General features: G+C 41.6%; 1 protein-coding gene across 3 annotated transcripts in view; it reads left to right on the top strand.

Annotated features, from left to right (window-relative positions):
• Rgs20 (regulator of G protein signaling 20) overlaps positions 1-18,136 on the top strand; it is a 77,709-nt gene that overhangs the window by 18,380 nt on the left and 41,193 nt on the right. The gene's annotated exons all lie outside the window — the stretch shown is intronic.

Raw genomic sequence — 18,136 nt, 5'->3', positions numbered from 1 at the left:
CTGCAAATAATTCCGGAAATGTGGGCGGTGAGGAGCTCTAGCGTCAATCACTTCTCTCCACCACCTCTGCGTGGTCAGTCCCTACCCTTCCTCAGAGGCGCTGGTGACTAGGCTCCCAAAAGGCTCACTTTGATTTGCTTCTGTTACCAAGCAAAGGTCCATATTCACTGAACTGCCTGACTTCCTCAAGGACAATTTGCTAAAATGACACTTACCTTTAAGTGCTTCAGAACAGTTCTAATACACACTATTTGCAGATTTTGTTTATAGTTGCCCCAAACCTAGTTTTTATACGGTTTCATCCCATTTATCTTCTGTGCGTTGATCTGCATCTTTTGTAAAGTTTAAGACATGAAGAGCTCTTCCTACAGTCTATTTTCTGTGCTCTCAAATCCCAACCAAGCTGTGTGACTTTACAGAGGTTACTTCATCTCTCTGTGCTTTAGTTTGTCATCTGTAAAAGAGGGAGTGGCCTACCTCTGATGAATTAATACAGTACAATTTCCGGGCTCATGCTATGCAAAAACTGTTCCTAGGACTGGAGAGATGATTCATAGGTTAAGAGAATGTGCAGTTCATGTAGTGGTCTTAAATTCAGCTCCCAGCACCCGTGCGGGCTGCTCCCAACAACCTGTAACCCTAGTTCTAGGGGATCTAGTACCCTCTGCTTACCTCGGCAGGCCCGGGGCACAGTTGTGGTGTGCCCACATACATAGTCATAAAACGAAAAAGAATTTTTTTAAAAAAGCTATTCATACATTTACTATATTGATGCGACATTGGCTTAGTGGAGTGCAAGACTCTAAAGACATAGGAACATATGGGTATGTCTGTATCACTAGCCCCATCTCTCCGAGGCTAAGGAAAAAAATAGAAGCTTTGAGAGCAAGTGGGCTACATATTGTCATTCAAGAAAAGAAAGAAAGAAAGAAAGAAAGAAAGAAAGAAAGAAAGAAAGAAAGAAAGGGAAAGGAAAGGAAAGGAAGAAGAAATAGAAAGACCAGGAACAGGCTGCCTATTTTTTACTCTATAAAGAGCATGTTTACACACTGAAATGGGAGTTCCTTGTCAAAACCAGGAAGCAGTAAATGTTTTCTCTAGACATCTAAATTTAAATACAATTCTTTTCTCTATCACATGGACCCTTTCATTATGAATAATTATGAGATATTTGTATATAAATGTCAAATAGCATTTTAAAAGAAGTTTAATCTTTAAAAAAAAAGAGTTGGGTTTGGTGAAATGTTCGAGCAGCTAAAGGTACTTACTATACAAGTCCAAGGACCTGAGTTTAAACCCAAGAACACACGTAAGACAGAAAGGAGAGAGGTGACTGCATAAATGTGTCCTCTGACCTCCATCCATATGGGCCATGTCTTGAGCCCATATACTACATACAAAAAAAATCCAATAGCAATAAATAAATATTTTAAAGAGTAGGGTTTACGGGGGCCAACCATATCTCAGTTGGTAGAGCACTTGCCTAAATGCACAAAGCCCTGTGTTCCAACCCCAGCACCAAGTAAACCCAGTGGTATCCATGTAGGTAGTCCCAGCTCATTGGAGACATAGGCAGGAAGATCAGAAGTTCAGGTCATTCTCAGCTACATAGCAAGTTCAAACCCACCCTAGGCTGCATGAGACCCTCCAACAAACAGAAAAAGAGTTCACTTTGTTAAACAAGTACACATTTAGAACTTACACAGTAAATCATGGTATTTACAAAACATCCAATATTGTCACTGAAATTAGGTACTTAGCCTTTTTTAAAAATATTTTTCTTTGTGGTTTTTGTCCTTTTTTAAAGATTTATTTATTGTGTATACAGTATTCTGCCTGCATGCATGCCTGCAGGTCAGAAGAGGGCACCAGATCTCATTACAGATAGTTGGAAGCCACCATGTGGTTGCTGGGAATTGAACTCGGGATCTTTTTAGAAGAGCAAGCAGTGATCTTATCCACTGAACCATCTCTCCAGCCTGGTACTTAGTCTTTTATTTAAGAAAGTTTGGAGACTTACTGTAGAAACTAGACATCTTAACTTTTTGGAGGATAGTAAAACTTCACCTCATACCCATGTTTCTCATATAAAAATATGGGATTATGATAACCTAGTTACTTACTCTACCTTCTTCATTTTACGGACAAAGACACGTTCAGAGACTTTAGGGTCTCAGCTACTGAGGGGCTGAAGGGAGATTAGGATTCTGACTCATCATAGTTCTCACAAACAACATTGAGGATTGGCGACTCCTTTCACAAACAAGAGGCTAGGGCGAATATAGAAGGATAAACATAGACGTATGTATTAGCTTCAACACCAAGAAATACCAGCCTTTGTTGTCCTGGTACTTGATATTATAAAGACATGACCACAAAGGTCGCAGAGCAAGCAGAAGTCAAGCCAGCACAGAATCAAGGCCCCACCAGGAATGCATTTACTTGTTTGTTCTATAAATCCTTTGGAGCAGTTTTATATTAAAAATCATTTCAAGCTTTTCTTGCATTTTAAAAATCTCTTTCCTACTGGTCTGAAGGTCATTCCCAGGAGAAAGCCTTTTAGGGAAAACCTTTAAAATTACATAGGAGATTTTTATTCTTTCCGATGTTGTGGACAAGCAAGTGATGGAGAAAACCCTGACTATTAGAATGCAGTAACTTAGCTACTGATGTCGAATGTCAGTTCTTAAAGTTCTGCTGTGTGTTCCTACCTCTGTATTCGTGTCTGTATTTCTTTGGAGCCATAGTCACTGGCGGTGAAGAGGATGTGAAGGCCAGCTTAAAGAGGCTGCTCACAGGAACAGCTAAGCGGCTATGTGGTGGTGTCTTCTCTTACAAAGCTATTGTAAGGAACAGGGTGTTTTCTGGGGAAGATATTTCTAGGAATTTGTGCCTGCATCCTTGAAGAAGGAGGCCATGGTTCTTTCTGGTGTGTAAGCTGGATAGGTGTGCTGCCCTTGACTTGGCATCATAGGAGGCCGGTATGTTCTTAGACATGCACAGCATTAAGCAGGAGGGATTTTCTAGCGTGCTCGTAAGCCCACAGAAATGAATTTTGAAGTGACATGTGTCAGTCAAGTCAGGTCACAGTGTGATTATTGTGTGAATCACTGTGGAAATCTAAAGTATGGTTTTGGGGGCACCACTGGGTGACTCACTATGTGAGCTTCTATTCAAGTAAGCACCAGGCCATTCGGCAGCTAATAGATTCACTCTGAGTCATGGTTTAGTATTCAGTACAATAAGTATGATTCACTGACTACCAGCACTGTCTGAGATGATCCCTGAATTCTACCCTGAGCTGAGAGTCTGAGGGCTTAGGTGTGGCTGCAGGGGTAAGTCGGTCCTAGTGAAGTGTAAGGGCTACGGCAGGGACCATTCACAAACAACTTTGAAGGCCCTCTAGTTGGAATGCTCAAGGTGATAGTCCATTACTAAAATTCACAGAATAGATCGCCTTAATTCTAGTCTGCTTATTTGATTAGATTTGTACAGGGAAATCATTTGTGAAACAAGAGTAAGGCGCTTCATTGTCCCAGTGGTACTATGCCTGAGTTATCTCTCAAGTTATTAAAGTCAGTTGACTGCTCTTATTTGTAGAATAATTAATTTAACTCTAAATTTTAAAATCCTTTTAAGTCCATATTACTATCTGCAGTAAGACGAAGGCATCTCATGCAAAACTACACAGCGATTTGACGTGATGAGGAGCTGGGCCTTGTGCTTCTTTCTCTAACAGTGGGAAAACAGAGGGACCTGGCTTGTCTTTGTTCATGTCCCTGAGTGAAAAGCTCAGAGCTACATCACACATCTTACACTGCTGTGTCAGGGATAACAACGTCTGGCTGACACTGTGTCTGCACAATTGCACATATGTGTGCGTGGAGTGGTGGGTGCTTGTGTGCATATGTGTGTGTGTGTGCGAACCCTCGTACATGTACATACATTCATGCTTGCGATGAAATGCAAGGCCTCAAATGGATTCTGTTGTGAGCATCACTAAACTGTATCTCCAGCCCCAAATATGAAACACATGTAGCTCCTTTAGGGCTGTATGGCCAGATACAAAGACAAAAGAAATTATTGCATTCCTTTCTAACCCTAGTTGGGTGATAATGAGATTTAATGAAATAGAAGATTACTTAATTTCTATAAAAGTTTGGCTGATAATTAGTGATGAAGGAAACAGGTTAGACTAGTGTTTAAAAGCATTGCTAAGGGCCTAGCAAGTTAGTGCAGTGGTAGGGCATTTTCCTAGCTGTTGTATGGCTCTGAGTTTGATTTCCAACACAAAAAATTATGAACATGAATGGGTATTCATTCTATTTGTTTTTTTTTAAGCAGAACCTAAGATTTTCTTTTTTTTATTGTATTTCACATTTTATTTTATTTTTGTTTTAATTGGTTTTTCTTTTTTTTAATTTATTTATTTATTAAAGATTTCTGTCTCTTCCCCGCCACCGCCTCCCATTTCCCTCCCCTACCCTCAATTAAGTCCCCCCCCAACCCGAAAAGTAATCAGGGTTCCCTGTCCTGTGGGAAGTCCAAGGAACCCCCACCTCCATCCAGGTCTAGTAAGTTGAGCATCCAAACTGCCTAGGCTCCCACAAAGCCAGTGCGTGCAGTAGGATCAGAAACCCATTGCCATTGTTCTTGAGTTGTCAGTGGTCCTCATTGTCCGCTATGTTCAGAGACTCCGGTTTTATCCCAGGCTTTTCCAGACCCAGGCCAGCTGGTCTTGGTGAGTTTTCAGTAGAACATCCCCATTGTCTCAGTGTGTGGGTGTACCCCTCGTGGTCCTGAGTTCCATGCTCGTGCTCTCTCTCCTTCTGCTCCTGATTTGGACCTTGAGATTTCAGTCCTGTGCTCCAATGTGGGTCTCTGTCTCTGTCTCCTTTCATCTCTTGCTGAAAGAACCTAAGATTTTCTTCCTCCTGCTTTGGTGTCCTGAGTATTGGGATTACAGGTCTGTAGCATTGTGCCCAACTTCTGTCCTTTCTAATGCTTACAAAGAAGTTTAGCCCCACAAGCTGCGCGACTTAACCTTTCCAGGAAGAAAGAGGTGTTCACCTGATAAATAAGCGTGCCATCTTTCATTGCCCTGTGAGTCAGGGCTCCCAACCTCTTGATTTCCTGCAGTCCCGATAGCTGCTTTCTGTGAAGGACTTTTCTTTGATTACATTCCCAACCTCTACCCGAGTGTCCAGAGTCCTCCTAGACATGACTATCAACATAACATCTCTAGGTATCGCTAGGTTTCCCTAGGGGTTGGCAAGAAATCACCCCTGCTCAAGATCAAAATATAGAATACACACGTTAGGATGGCACCTTGCTTTTGTTAAGTATTTTCCCTTAAACAACCAAACTCTCGACCAATGCAATGATTCCAATCAGACCAAATTAAAAGACACCCATGTTCAATGGCTGCCAGCACTCCCAGGTGTCCCCGTGGGGGAACACAAAGAAGGGAACAGAGAACTGAAAGACCACCGAAACCGGGAGACCACATGTTCATTCCCTGGGGGACAGTTTAAATAGCCTGTGGGAGTGGTCTTGACCTTCCCTGGGGAGGGGTCACCTTTGGCAGGCTTTCTCAGAGGTGGAGTTTGGACTGAGGCAACAACCAGGGGAGAGAGCTTTGAAATGGAACTTTCTGCCCAACATTCCAAAAATGGATGGGGGGGGGAGCTAGTGTGAGGCCCCCTAACTAAACAGCTTTCTCCAAGTCTGCATTCCTACAGCTAACCACAGGGCAAAAATGGCTATCAGGTCTTAAGTAGCCTATAGGCGTGGTCTTGAGTAGTCCCAAGGAGGGGCTGATTTTTTTTTAATTTTTATTTTTTTCCTTTTATTTATTTATTTATTAAAGATTTCTGTCTCCTCCCCATTACCACCTCCCATTTCCCTCCCCCTCCCCCAATCAACTCCCCCTCTTTCATCAGGAGGGGCTGATTTTTGATGGCTTTCTCAGGGGCGGAGTTTGAAGAGGGCAGCTCCAGGGGAGGGGCCACCACTTGGCACACTGAGGTTGGGGTTTGGAGAGGGCAGCTCCAGGGGAGATGTTGCTCAGGGTGCTGAGGGCGGGGTCTGGAATGGGGCTCCAAGCTGTAGAGTCCTATCATCCCAGACTTTTTAGGTACATTTGGACGCCTATAGGATTTCCACCTAAACAATAACTATGTTTGCAATGAAAATATATCTTTGATTTTAAAATGTTGGGGAAACATAATCCTGACAGCTCTTGGGCTTCATTGTATATAGCTCTGTGATTAAAAATATGATTGCATGAAAGAAAATTGGGTTTTAATTTGGTTGTGCTTATTACGCTGCAAACCTCTGAGTCTGAACACGTATAATGTTCATGGCATTGCGTAAACACACAGACCACGATTCACGAAAGCTGTAAAGACTCAGCCCTCCAGCTGATGTCCATCACTGTGTTTGCACTGGACCACGCTTTTTCATTTTCTTTCTTCCATTTTCTTTATTTATTTAATCTTTACTTGGATCTAGACCTTGAGGTAGATGAATTCCCATCTTCAGGATGAACTGCCATATTGATTTTCATATTGGCTGTACAAGTTTGCAGTCCCACCAGCAATGGATGAGCGGTCCCTTATTCCACAACCTCATTAGCATGAGCTGTCATTTGTTTTGTTGATCTTAGTCATTCTAGCAGGTATAAGATGAAATCTCAAAGTAGTTTTGATTACTTTCCCCTGCCCGCTAAGGATACTGAATATTTCTTTACGTGTTTCTCAGCCATCTGAATTTCCCCGGTTGAGAATTTTCTGTTTAGATCTGTACTGCACTTTTAATTGGGTCGTTTGTTTTCTTTTTTTAAAATTTATTTATTTATTAAGGATTTCTGCCTCCTCCCCGCCACCGCCTCCCATTTCCCTCCCCCTCCCCCCGAACAAGTCCCCCTCCCTCATCTGCTCGAAGAGCAATCAGGGTTCCCTGACCTGTGGGAAGCCCAAGGACCGCCCACGTCTATCCAGGTCTCCTAAGGTGAGCATCCAACTGCCTAGGCTCCCACAAAGCCAGTACGTGCAGTAGGATCAAAAACCCACTGCCATTGTTCTTGAGTTCCCATTCTTCCTCATTGTCCGCTATGTTCAGCTAGTCCAAATTTATCCCATGCTTTTTCAGAACTAGGCCAGCTGGCCTTGGTGAGTTCCCGATAGAACATCCCCATTGTCTCAGTGTGTGGGTGCACCCCTCATGGTCCTGAGTTCCTTGCTCGTGCTTCGTCTCCTTCTGCTCCTGATTTGGACCTTGAGATTTCTGTCTGGTGCTCCAATGTGGGTCTCTGTCTCTGTCTCCTTTCATCGCCTGATGAAGGTTAATATTCAGGAGGATGCCTATGTGTTTGTCTTTGGATTCACCTTATTTAGCTTCTCTAGGATCACTAATTATAAGCTCAATGTCCTTTATTTATGGCTAGAAACCAAATATGAGTGAGTACATCCCATGTTCCTCTTTTTGGGTCTGGCTTACCTCACTCAGGATAGTGTTTTCTATTTCCATCCATTTGTATGCAAAATTCAAGAAGTCCTTGTTTATTACTGCTGAGTAATACTCTAATATGTATATATTCCATACTTTCTTCATCCATTCTTCCGTTGAAGGGCATCTAGGTTGTTTCCAGGTTCTGGCTATTACAAACAATGCTGCCATGAACATAGTTGAGCATATACTTTTGTTGTATGATAGGGCCTCTCTTGGGTATATTCCCAAGAGTAGTATTGCTGGATCCAGGGGTAGGTTGATCCCGAATTTCCTGAGAAACCGAAACACTGCTTTCCAGAGTGGTTGCACAAGTTTGCATCCCACCAACAATGGGTGAGTGTACCCCTTTCTCCACAACCTCTCCAGCAAAGGCTATCATTGGTGTTTTTGATTTTAGCCATTCTGACAGGTGTAAGATGATATCTTAAAGTTGTCTTGATTTGCATTTCCCTGATCGCTAAGGAAGTTGAGCATGACCTTAAGTGTCTTTTGGCCATTTGAAGTTCTTCTTTTGAGAATTCTCTGTTCAGCTCAGTGCCCCATTTTATAATTGGGTTGATTAGCCTTTTACGATCTAGTTTCTTGATTTCTTTATATATTTTGGAAATCAGACCTTTGTCAGTTGCGGGGTTGGTGAAAATCTTCTCCCAGTAAGTGGGTTGCCTTTTTGTCTTAGTGACAGTGTCCTTTGCTTTACAGAAGCTTCTCAGTCTCAGGAGGTCCCATTTATTCAATAATGCCCTTAGTGTCTGTGCTGCTGGGGCTGTACGTAGGAAGTGGTCTCCTGTGCCCATGTGCTGTAGAGTACTTCCCACTTTCTCTTCTATCAGGTTCAGTGTGTTCGGACTGATATTGAGGTCTTTAATCCATTTGGACTTGAGTTTTGTGCATGGTGATAGATATGGATCTATTTTCATTCTTCTACAGATTGACATCCAGTTTTGCCAGCACAATTTGTTGAAGATGCTCTCTTTTTTCCATTGTATACTTTTAGCTCCTTTATTGAAAATCAGGTGTTCATAGGTTTGTGGGTTAAAGTCAGGGTCTTCTATTTGATTCCATTGGTCGACTTCTCTGTTTTTATGCCAATACCAAGCTGTTTTCAATACTGTAGCTCTGTAATAGAGTTTGAAGTCAGGGATGGTAATGCCTCCAGGCAATCCTTTGTTGTTTTGGCTATCCTGGGTTTTTTGTTTTCCCAATAAAGTTGATTATTGTCTTCTCCAGATCTGTGAAGAATTTTGATGGGATTTTGATGGGGATTGCATTGAATCTATAGATTGCTTTTGGTAGGATTGCCATTTTTACTATGTTGATCCTCCCAATCCAAGAGCAAGGGAGGTCCTTCCATTTTCTGGTGTCTTCTTCAATTTCTTTCTTCAAAGACTTATGGTTCTTGTCAAAGAGATCTTTCACTTCCTTGGTTAGAGTTACCCCCAAGATATTTTATGCTTTTTGTGGCTATCGTGAAAGGTGATGCTTCTCTGATTTCCCTCTCTGCTTCCTTATCCTTAGTGTATAGGAAGGCAACTGATTTTTTGGAGTTGATCTTGTATCCTGCCACATTACTAAAGGTGTTTATCAGATGTAGGAGTTCTTTGGTAGAATTTTTGGGGTCACTTATGTATACTATCATATCATCTGCAAATAACGAAAGCTTAACTTCTTCCTTTCCAAAACGAATCCCCTTGATCTCCTTATGTTGTCTTATTGCTATTGCTAGAACTTCAAGCACTATATTGAAGAGGTATGGAGAGAGTGGACATCCTTGTCGTGTTCCTGATTTTAGTGGGATGGCTTTGAGTTTTTCTCGTTTAATTTAATGTTAGCTGTTGGCTTGCTGTAAATAGCTTTTATTATATTTAGGTATGACCCTTGTATCCCTATTCTCTGCAAGACCTTTATCATAAAGGGGTGTTGAAGTTTGTCGAATGCTTTTTCAGCATCTAATGAAATGATCATATGGTTTTTTTCTTTCAGTTTATTTATATGCTGGATTACATTGATAGATTTGCGTATGTTGAACCAGCCCTGCATCTCTGGATGAAGCCTACTTGATCATAATGGATAATTTTTCTAATGTGTTCTTGGATTCGGTTTGCCAGTATTTTGTTGAGGATTTTTGCGTCAATGTTCATGAGTGAGATTGGCCTGTAATTCTTTTTCCTGGTTGATTCTTTGTGTGGTTTTGGTATCAGAGTAACTGTAGCTTCATAAAAGGAGTTTGGTAATGACCCTTCTGTTTCTATATTGTGGAATACATTAAGGAGTATAGGTATTAGCTCTTCTTGGAAGTTCTAGTAGAATTCCGCATTGAAACCATCTGGTCCTGGGCTTTTTTTGGTAGGGAGGTTTTTGATAACAGCTTCTAATTCTTCGCGACCAACAGGTCTGTTTAGATTCTTCACCTGGTCCTGGTTTAACTTTGGTATATGGTATTTATCTAAAAAAGTGTCCATTTCTTTTACATTTTCCAGTTTTGTGGCATACAGGCTTTTGTAGTAAGATCTAATGATTCTCTGAATTTCCTCTGTGTCTGTGGTTATGTCCCCCTTTTCATTTCTGATCTTATTTATTTGTTTGTTCTCTCTCTGTCGTTTAATTAGTTTGGATAGGGGTTTGTCGATCTTGTTGATTTTCTCCAAGAACCAGCTTTTTGTTTCATTGATTCTTTGGACTGTTTTCTGTGTTTCTATTTTGTTGATTTCAGCCCTCAGTTTTATTATTTCCAGTTTTCTACTTCTCCTGGGCGCGTCTGCTTCTTTTTTTTCTAAAGCTTTCAGGTGTGTTGTTAAGTCCCCAATGTATGCATTCTCCATTTTCTTTAAGTGGGCACTTAGTGCTATGAACTTTCCTCTTAGCACTGCTTTCATTGTGTCCCATAGGTTTGAGTATGTTGTCTCTTTATTTTCATTAAATTCAAGGAAGACTTTAATTTCTTTCTTAATTTCTTCCTTGACCCAGGTGTGGTTCAGTAGTTGACTGTTCAGTTTCCATGAGTTTGTCGGCTTTCTGTGGGCAGCATTGTTGTTGCCTTCTAACTTTAATCCGTGGTGATCAGATAGGACACAGGTGGACACTGATATTTTTTTGTATCTGTGGAGGTTTCCTTTGTTTCCAAGTATGTGGTCAATTTTTGAAAAGGTTCCATGAGCTGCAGAGAAGAAGGTATATTCTTTCCTGTTTGTGTGGAATGTTCTATAGATGTCTGTTAAGTCCATTTGCTTCATTACCTCCAATAATTCTCTTAATTCTCTATTAGGTTTCTGTCTGATTGACCTGTCCCTTGGAGAGAGAGGTGTGTTGAAGTCTCCTACTACTAGTGTGTGTGGTTTGATGTCTGCCTTGAGTTCTAGTAATATTTCTTTTACATAAGTAGGTGCTTTTATATTGGGGGAGTAGATATTCAGGATTGAGACGTCATCCTGATGAATTGTTCCTGTTATGAGTATAAAGTGACCATCTCGGTCTCTTCTGATTGATTTTAGTTTGAAGTCAGTTTTGTTAGAAATTAGTATGGCCACCCCTGCTTTTTTCTTAGGACCATTTGCTTGAAACACCTTTTCCCAACCCTTTACTCTGATTAGGTGCCTGTCTTTGTGGTTGAGATGTGTTTCTTGCAAACAGCAGAATGTTAAATCCTATTTTCGTATCCAATCTTTTAGTCTGTGCCTTTTTATAGGTGAATTGAGCCCATTAATATTAAGTGATATTAATGACCAGTGGTTGTTTACTCTGGTTATTCTTATTGCTTTTGGTAGTAGAGATTGTGTGTCTCCCTTCTTTGAGATGTGCTGGTGAAGGGTCGCTAGATGCCTGAGTTATTGTAGGCAGTGTTGGCAGTGTTGGCTTCCTTGGGTTGCAATTTTCCTTCTCTTACTTTCTGTAGGGCTGGATTTGCGGCTACGTATTGTTTAAATTTGTTCTTATCCTGGAATGTCTTGTTTTCTCCATTGATAATGAACGATAGCTTGGCTGGGTATAGTAGTTTGGGTTTGCATCCATGGTCTCTTAGCTTCTGCAGTACATCTATCCAGGACCTTCTGGCTTTCATAGTTTCCATAGAGAAGTCAGGTGTAAGTCTGATCGGTTTACCTTTATAAGTTACTTGGCCTTTTTCCTTTGCAGCTCTTAATATTCTTTCTTTAACCTGTATATTTTGTGTTTTGATTATTATATGGCGAGGAGATGTTTTTCTTTGATCCAGTCTGTTTGGTGTTCTGTATGCTTCTTGAATATTTAAATGAATATCTTTCTTTATGTTGGGAAAGTTTTCTTCCATAATTTTGTTGAAAATATTTTCTGGGCCTTTGAGCTGTGACTCTTCTCCTTCTTCTATTCCTATTATTCTTATGTTTGGTCTTTTTATTGTGTCCCATATTTCCTGAATGTTTTGTGTTGAGAATTTGTTGGCTTTGCTGTTTTCTTTGATCTGTTCGTTTATTTTCTCTATGGTGTCCTCAGCATCTGAGATTCTTTCTTCTATCTCTTGTATTCTATTGATTATGCTTGTTTCTGTAGACTCTGCTCGTTGACCTAGATTTTCCATATCCAGCTGGTCCTCAGTTTGTATTTTCTTCCTTGCCTTCATTTCAGTTTTCAATTCTTGAACTGTTTCCATTACCTGTTTGATCATTTTTTCTTGGTTTCCCAGGGTATCATGTACATATTTACTCATTTCTTCAAACTTTTTGTTATACTTTTCATCCATTTCTATAAGGGCATTTTTCACATGTTGTTTAAGGGACTCCATTGCCTTCATAAAGTCAATTTTTTCCACTTCTTCTGTGTTAGGTTGTTCAAATACTTCTGTTGTAAGATCATTGGGTTCTGGTGTTTTCATGTTGTTTTTCAGATTATTGGGTGAATTCTTTCCTTGGCGCCTGCCCATCTCCTCCTATTGATCCTATCTAATGGGTCTTTTAAAAACTGGATCAGGTTTCCCTGCTGGCCAAGGACTCCACTTATGAAATGCCCTCGCTCTGTTTCCTGGTTCCTGACGCAGGCCAAGAACCCTCTCACCCCTCCGAAGGGTCTTCAGGACAGGACCAGGCTCCCCGTTTGCCAGTGACCAGGCTAACCAGAGGCCTACCTCTTTGATTTAATTGTAGTAGGGCGATCTGCTCTCCTTATTGCACGCCTGTCCCCGCCGCTTGCGTCTGCCTCTGCGCTGGTCCCTGCTGCTTGTGCCGGTTCCCCAAAGCCTCTTCCTGAATGCGGTGCCTCTCCACCATGTCTGGACGCCACAGCCTCTCCACCTCCGTGTGTCTGGACGCCGCGGCCTCTCCCCGTTTGTTTTCTTGATACCTAGTTTTTTGAGTTCTTTCTATATTTTAGAGATTAGCCCTATCACATATGTAATTGTTAATACTTTTCCCACTCTGTAGCCTGTCATTTTGTCTCTGTGATGGTATCCTTTTTGCCAGGCCAAAGTTCTCAGTTTCACAAGGTCCCATTTACTAATTATTGTTCGTAATGCCTGTGGTAATGATGTTCTGTTCCTCTGCCAATGAGTTCAAGACTGTTTTCCACTCTGTCTTCTATCATGTTCACTGTATCTGGATTTATGTTGAGGTCTTTGAGACACTTGGAGTTGACTTTTGTGCAGGGTGAAAAGTATGGATCTGTTTGCATTCAACATGTAGCCGTCCTGTTTGACCAGCACCACTAGCTGAAGATGTTGTAGTTTTTCCAGGGTGTATTTTTTTTTTTGCTTCTTTATAAAAATAAAAAAAAATCAGGTGCCCTTACATGTCTGAATTTATTTCTGGATCTTCAACTTGATTCCATTTATCAACATGACTATTTTTATTGCAATATCATTCTCTTATTATTACTATAGTTGTGTACTACAGTTTAAGAATGAGGATGGTAATACCTCCAGCAATACTTTTATTACTCAAAAATATTTTAGCTATTCTGGATTTTTTCCATATCTAGTTGAAAATTGTCTTTTCAAGATCTATGAAGAGTCGTGTTCAAATTTTGATGGGGATTGCATTAAGTCTGCGAATTACTTTTGGCAGAATGGCCATTTTTACTATGTTAATCCTACCAATCCTTGAGCATAGGAGATTTTACTATCTTCTGATATCTTCTTCAATTTCCTTCCTCAACCTCCCATTTCTTAGAGGACCAGTTACTATACAATGCTGTGTCCTGGGGCCAAACTACAAACACTTGACTCTTGGAGAAAACCCTGTCTAAACTTTCTAATGGCTTTCTGAGGTGATTACTCAGCTCTGCCTCAGTAGCTGGCAACCTGTGGAGAACAGAAACAACTGAGCATATCAAGTTTTCACTATAATAGTGTAGGCAAGAGACAGGACCCACCTAAGCTAAGAATGGGACGGGACAGATGAGCTGTGCAGACCTGGCATACACTCCTGAGATGCAGCCATCTGGTCAGAAGAGAGAATCATAGCAACTCTTAGATGTGGGTAGATTACCACTGTGTGTCTGGCCATGAAGAAAACAGAAGGAGGGGCAGAAAGATGATTCAGGAGTCTATTTTAGATCCTAAGGTTGGTGATACTCACTAGAGTCCAATTTTGGCATCGAGTAGACAGTTGTAAGTTGTTGAACGCAATCCTCAAAGACTTAGTGCTCTCCTATCCCTCATAGGAAGAATTTGACTAACCCTGATCTTTTTTTTTTTTTTTTTTTTTTTTTTTTTTTTTTTTTTGGTTTTTCGAGACAGGGTTTCTCTGTGGTTTTGGAGCCTGTCCTGGAACTAGCTCTTGTAGACCCGGCTGGTCTTGAACTCACAGAGATCCGCCTGCCTCTGCCTCCCGAGTGCTGGGATTAAAGGCATGCGCCACCACCGCCCGGCTAACCCTGATCTTTTATACAAATTGTAGGGGTCTGAGAAAAATGCTGAAGGAAGACCCCAGACTCAAATAGTATGCAAGAGCAAAGAGTGCCTATTACTATATCAATAGGCAGAGGTCACAGAGGTTGGCATCTGTACAAAATGGCGAGGACCCTGAGAGGGGCGGGAGCCAGGCTGCTTTTAGGCACCAATAGGGGAATTTCAGGAACAGTTAGGTCACCTCAAACATAATTGGTCAAACAACAACAGTCACACTAGTATACTTTTAATTGGCTGAGGGTTAGTTTTACCATTTTTGGAATACTTGAGTAAGTCAGGACCTGACTCAGAAGTGGGGAGGCTGCAGGATTTGTCCTTGAGACAAGGGTGCTGATGCAGGCCTTGAACATTCTCTCTCCCTTGTCCCTGAATAAGGGTGTAGCTGATAAATGTTCCTCCATTGGGAGAGACACCTCTTTTGCTCCTCGCAGAGAACTGAACCCTAAACTCAGTTATAAAATCTAAGCCCTTCACAATAAAGCACAGGATGTTATGAAGCGCCTACATAATCCATGGGAATGTGAAGCTCACACAATAATCTTCATCCTTACAGAGATTGAATACTTTCAAACAAGTTATTGTTGTTGTTTTCCCAAGCCAGACATGAGACAGAGGCAGACAGCTCTCTGTGAATTGGAGGCCAGCCTGGTCTAAAAGGCCAGCCAGGAATGCAAAGTGAGACTCTTGTCTTTAAAAAAAAAATTGAGAGGTGGTTTGGAGGTTAAGAGTACTTGCTTCTCCAGGTGAGGAATGAATTCAGTTCCTATCAGTTGGGCAAGTCACAACTGCCTCTAACGCCAGTTCCAAAGGGATCCAGGGTCTTCTGGCCTCTAAAAACATGGCATGCACTTGGTGCCCAGACAAGCAGGCCACCACATGCAAACCTGACAAAAATACTTGAAAAGGGGTTTTAAAAAACAGACTGTCCTACTTGGCTTTAATTGTCAACTTGACACAGACTTGAGTTATAGGGGAGAAAGCTTTGATTGAGGACTTTCCTAGATCAGATTGCCCTGTGGGCACGTCTTGATTATCAGGTGAGGAGGGTGGAACCTGCTACGGACCACACCATCCCTGGGCTGATGAGAAAGCTAGCCATGCACAAGCCTAGAAGCCAGCCAGGGAGAGAGCCACCAAGAAGTATTACTCCATGAATTCTGCCTGAGTTCCTGCTTGAGGTCCTGTCCTGACTTCCTCGGTGATGGGCTGTGATCTCTAGAAGTATAATCCAAATACCCCCCCGCCCAAAATTGCTTTTGGTCTGAGCATTTTACTTTAGCAACAGAAAGGAAATAACAACAAAGATCAAAATTCCAACCAAAGACTGGAAATAAAAACAAATTGCCCAAACTTTGCTTTGAGAATCCAGACTTTCAACTCTCAACACTTTCGCGTTAGCAAGAAAACTTAGTGGCAATTAACGAGCCCCAAAAGTACTAATGAAGGACCCTGGGGAAATAATATGCACAGAGGTTCTGCACAGAAGAACGCAAACAGCTGTCAGAGGCACAAATTGCAGCCCGAGAGCTTTAAATAGGACGGTAGTTCACTATTTCTTGCCATCTAGAACAGAATCACACTTGATGGTGGAATGGTCTAACGCTAGTCGTAATGCCAAGTTAGAGGAGCCAAGCTGCTATCCACAGGGTCACAGAGAGCTCTCTATAGGGATTAGTGTAATTTGTGACTAAAAAAAGATACACACACACACACACACACAGAGTTATTTAAACCAAAATTATGTGTGTGCTTCTATTAGACTGAATTTCTATGCAACGTAATGCATTTCACAGTCCATCTGCCATAAGCCATGGAGAAGTTCTTCTGCAGTACAGACAGAAGGGCCCCAACAGAGTGAACCAAAAACATGTCTTTCTGCTGGGACAAGCAAGACCGCTGTTGGGAGAGAAAGGTATCGGCGGTCCTATCTCGCTGTCAACCTTGTAAACTACAGCACCAACCTGTCAAGGATGATGAGTTTGCTGGTGTAATAGCGGCACAACTGTTGTGGCTATAACCAACAGCTTTCTGGTTGGATTTGAGACCTGTGCCACTAGAGGGAATTCATGCCTGGCACTATAAACCTAAACAACACACAAACAAAAGAACTGCAGCTGAGGTAGTCTTAGGGTCTATCCGTGAACTTACTACTGTTGTTTAGCTACATTCTCACGGCACCAGACTGTCTTCTAAATATGCTTATAGCCAGAAACTCACCCCAGTCTTCATCAGAGAAGCTTGTCTTTGCAATGAATTCAGACACACATCTCTGCTCACATTGCGGAGACAAAGTGACAGCTGAGTGGTAAGATATTTTTATCATTTCCTCTGTGTCTCGGGGATCATCGTGGAGCGGGAGAAAGGCTATGAAATGCTTTCTTCTAGGCATAGTTCAGACAATGGAGTCATGACCTCACAGCACCTGTGGCTGCCTGCACGAGTCATACACAGACCTGGGCCTGTACCAGTCAGTCGTGGATGAGAGAGGAGCTCACAGGGATCTAACCATTCCCACTGGACTATTAGCTAGCTGCTCGTAGATTTAAAAAAGCATTCTTTGTCTTCAGTTGTCTCCCCGCTGAGGAAGCATCCAGGCTCCAGTGGGATAGTTCTAAACTGGTGTTATCAAAGTAGGTACCAGTTAAACTCAGTGAGTAATCAGGATGGGAGGTCCACAGTAATCGGGATATATTTTTTATATATGTAGAAAATTGTCAAAAACAAATGCAGTAAAATATGTAAAGAAGAATTAAGATTTCATTGTATGTATATTTTAAATAATAATTTCCACACTATGTGCAATACCTTTGTCATAGCCAGCAAAATTAATGACCAGTTGAGTTAATCCAATACCTAACCATGCTGCATTCTTCCTTAGTTTCTTTGCTACTTCTCCCCATCCCCTAGTCCTCTTTTTCATGGAAAAACTACATCTTTGCCCTAGAGAGGTTTTTTTTTCTTTTTTTTCCTCACTTCTTTCCATTTATTTGTTGATTCCTTGTGGTGATGACTTGTTTTCTTTTATCTCTAAATTCCTGCAGAGTAGATGTTAAATCCAAAGATTCTGGGGAGTTTGGGATCAGCAGCCAGGAGAGAAGCCCATTGAGGGTGTTTTTTTTTTTAATTTTTTTTTTAATTTTTTTTTTGTCCTGTTCAACTGGAAGAACAGTGGCTTCATGTTAGGCTCTCTTTCAGTTACATATGGAACTTTATTCCCAAGAGCTGGATGACTGAGGGGCTGACACATCCAAGATGTGCTGCAAAGATATTGGCAATGACCTTCCAAATTGCCCTGGAAAGCCTGGCCCTCAGTAGGCCTGGGGGATGGGTCCCACATCCTCCTTTTATTTCAACATAGAACATTATCTGTCCCCCTGGTTGTAACTTCCTGCTGGCATGAGGGTGAGAAAGAGGGTAATGATGATGACACCTCTACACTATTAGATTTAGAAAAGACTCTACATAAGGATAGTGTGTCATCTTAGAAATATATCTGCAGGGTGCTGATGTTGCCTGCTCCCTTGCCCTGGGTACCTGTATAGCAATTTACAGAGCCCAGAAGCTCTTCATTGTCTTGAAAGGCTGTGCCCCTTGTAGCACTTCAGAACCAGAGAAGACACTGGCTTCATTGCCCTCATCATCACTCCGAGGATTTTATTAGAACTGGGGACTTGGGGAGGACTTACATTCACATCAAATTTCAATTCTCATTCTTTGGGTTCTATGAAGCATGCATAATACATAATACCCTGT

The sequence above is a fragment of the Microtus pennsylvanicus genome, chromosome 3 (assembly GCF_037038515.1).
Source record: "Microtus pennsylvanicus isolate mMicPen1 chromosome 3, mMicPen1.hap1, whole genome shotgun sequence".
In the NCBI taxonomy this organism is placed as follows: Eukaryota; Metazoa; Chordata; class Mammalia; order Rodentia; family Cricetidae; genus Microtus; species Microtus pennsylvanicus.
Note: the sequence above shows the minus strand (reverse complement) of the source record. Positions and strands in the feature narration are given on the sequence as shown.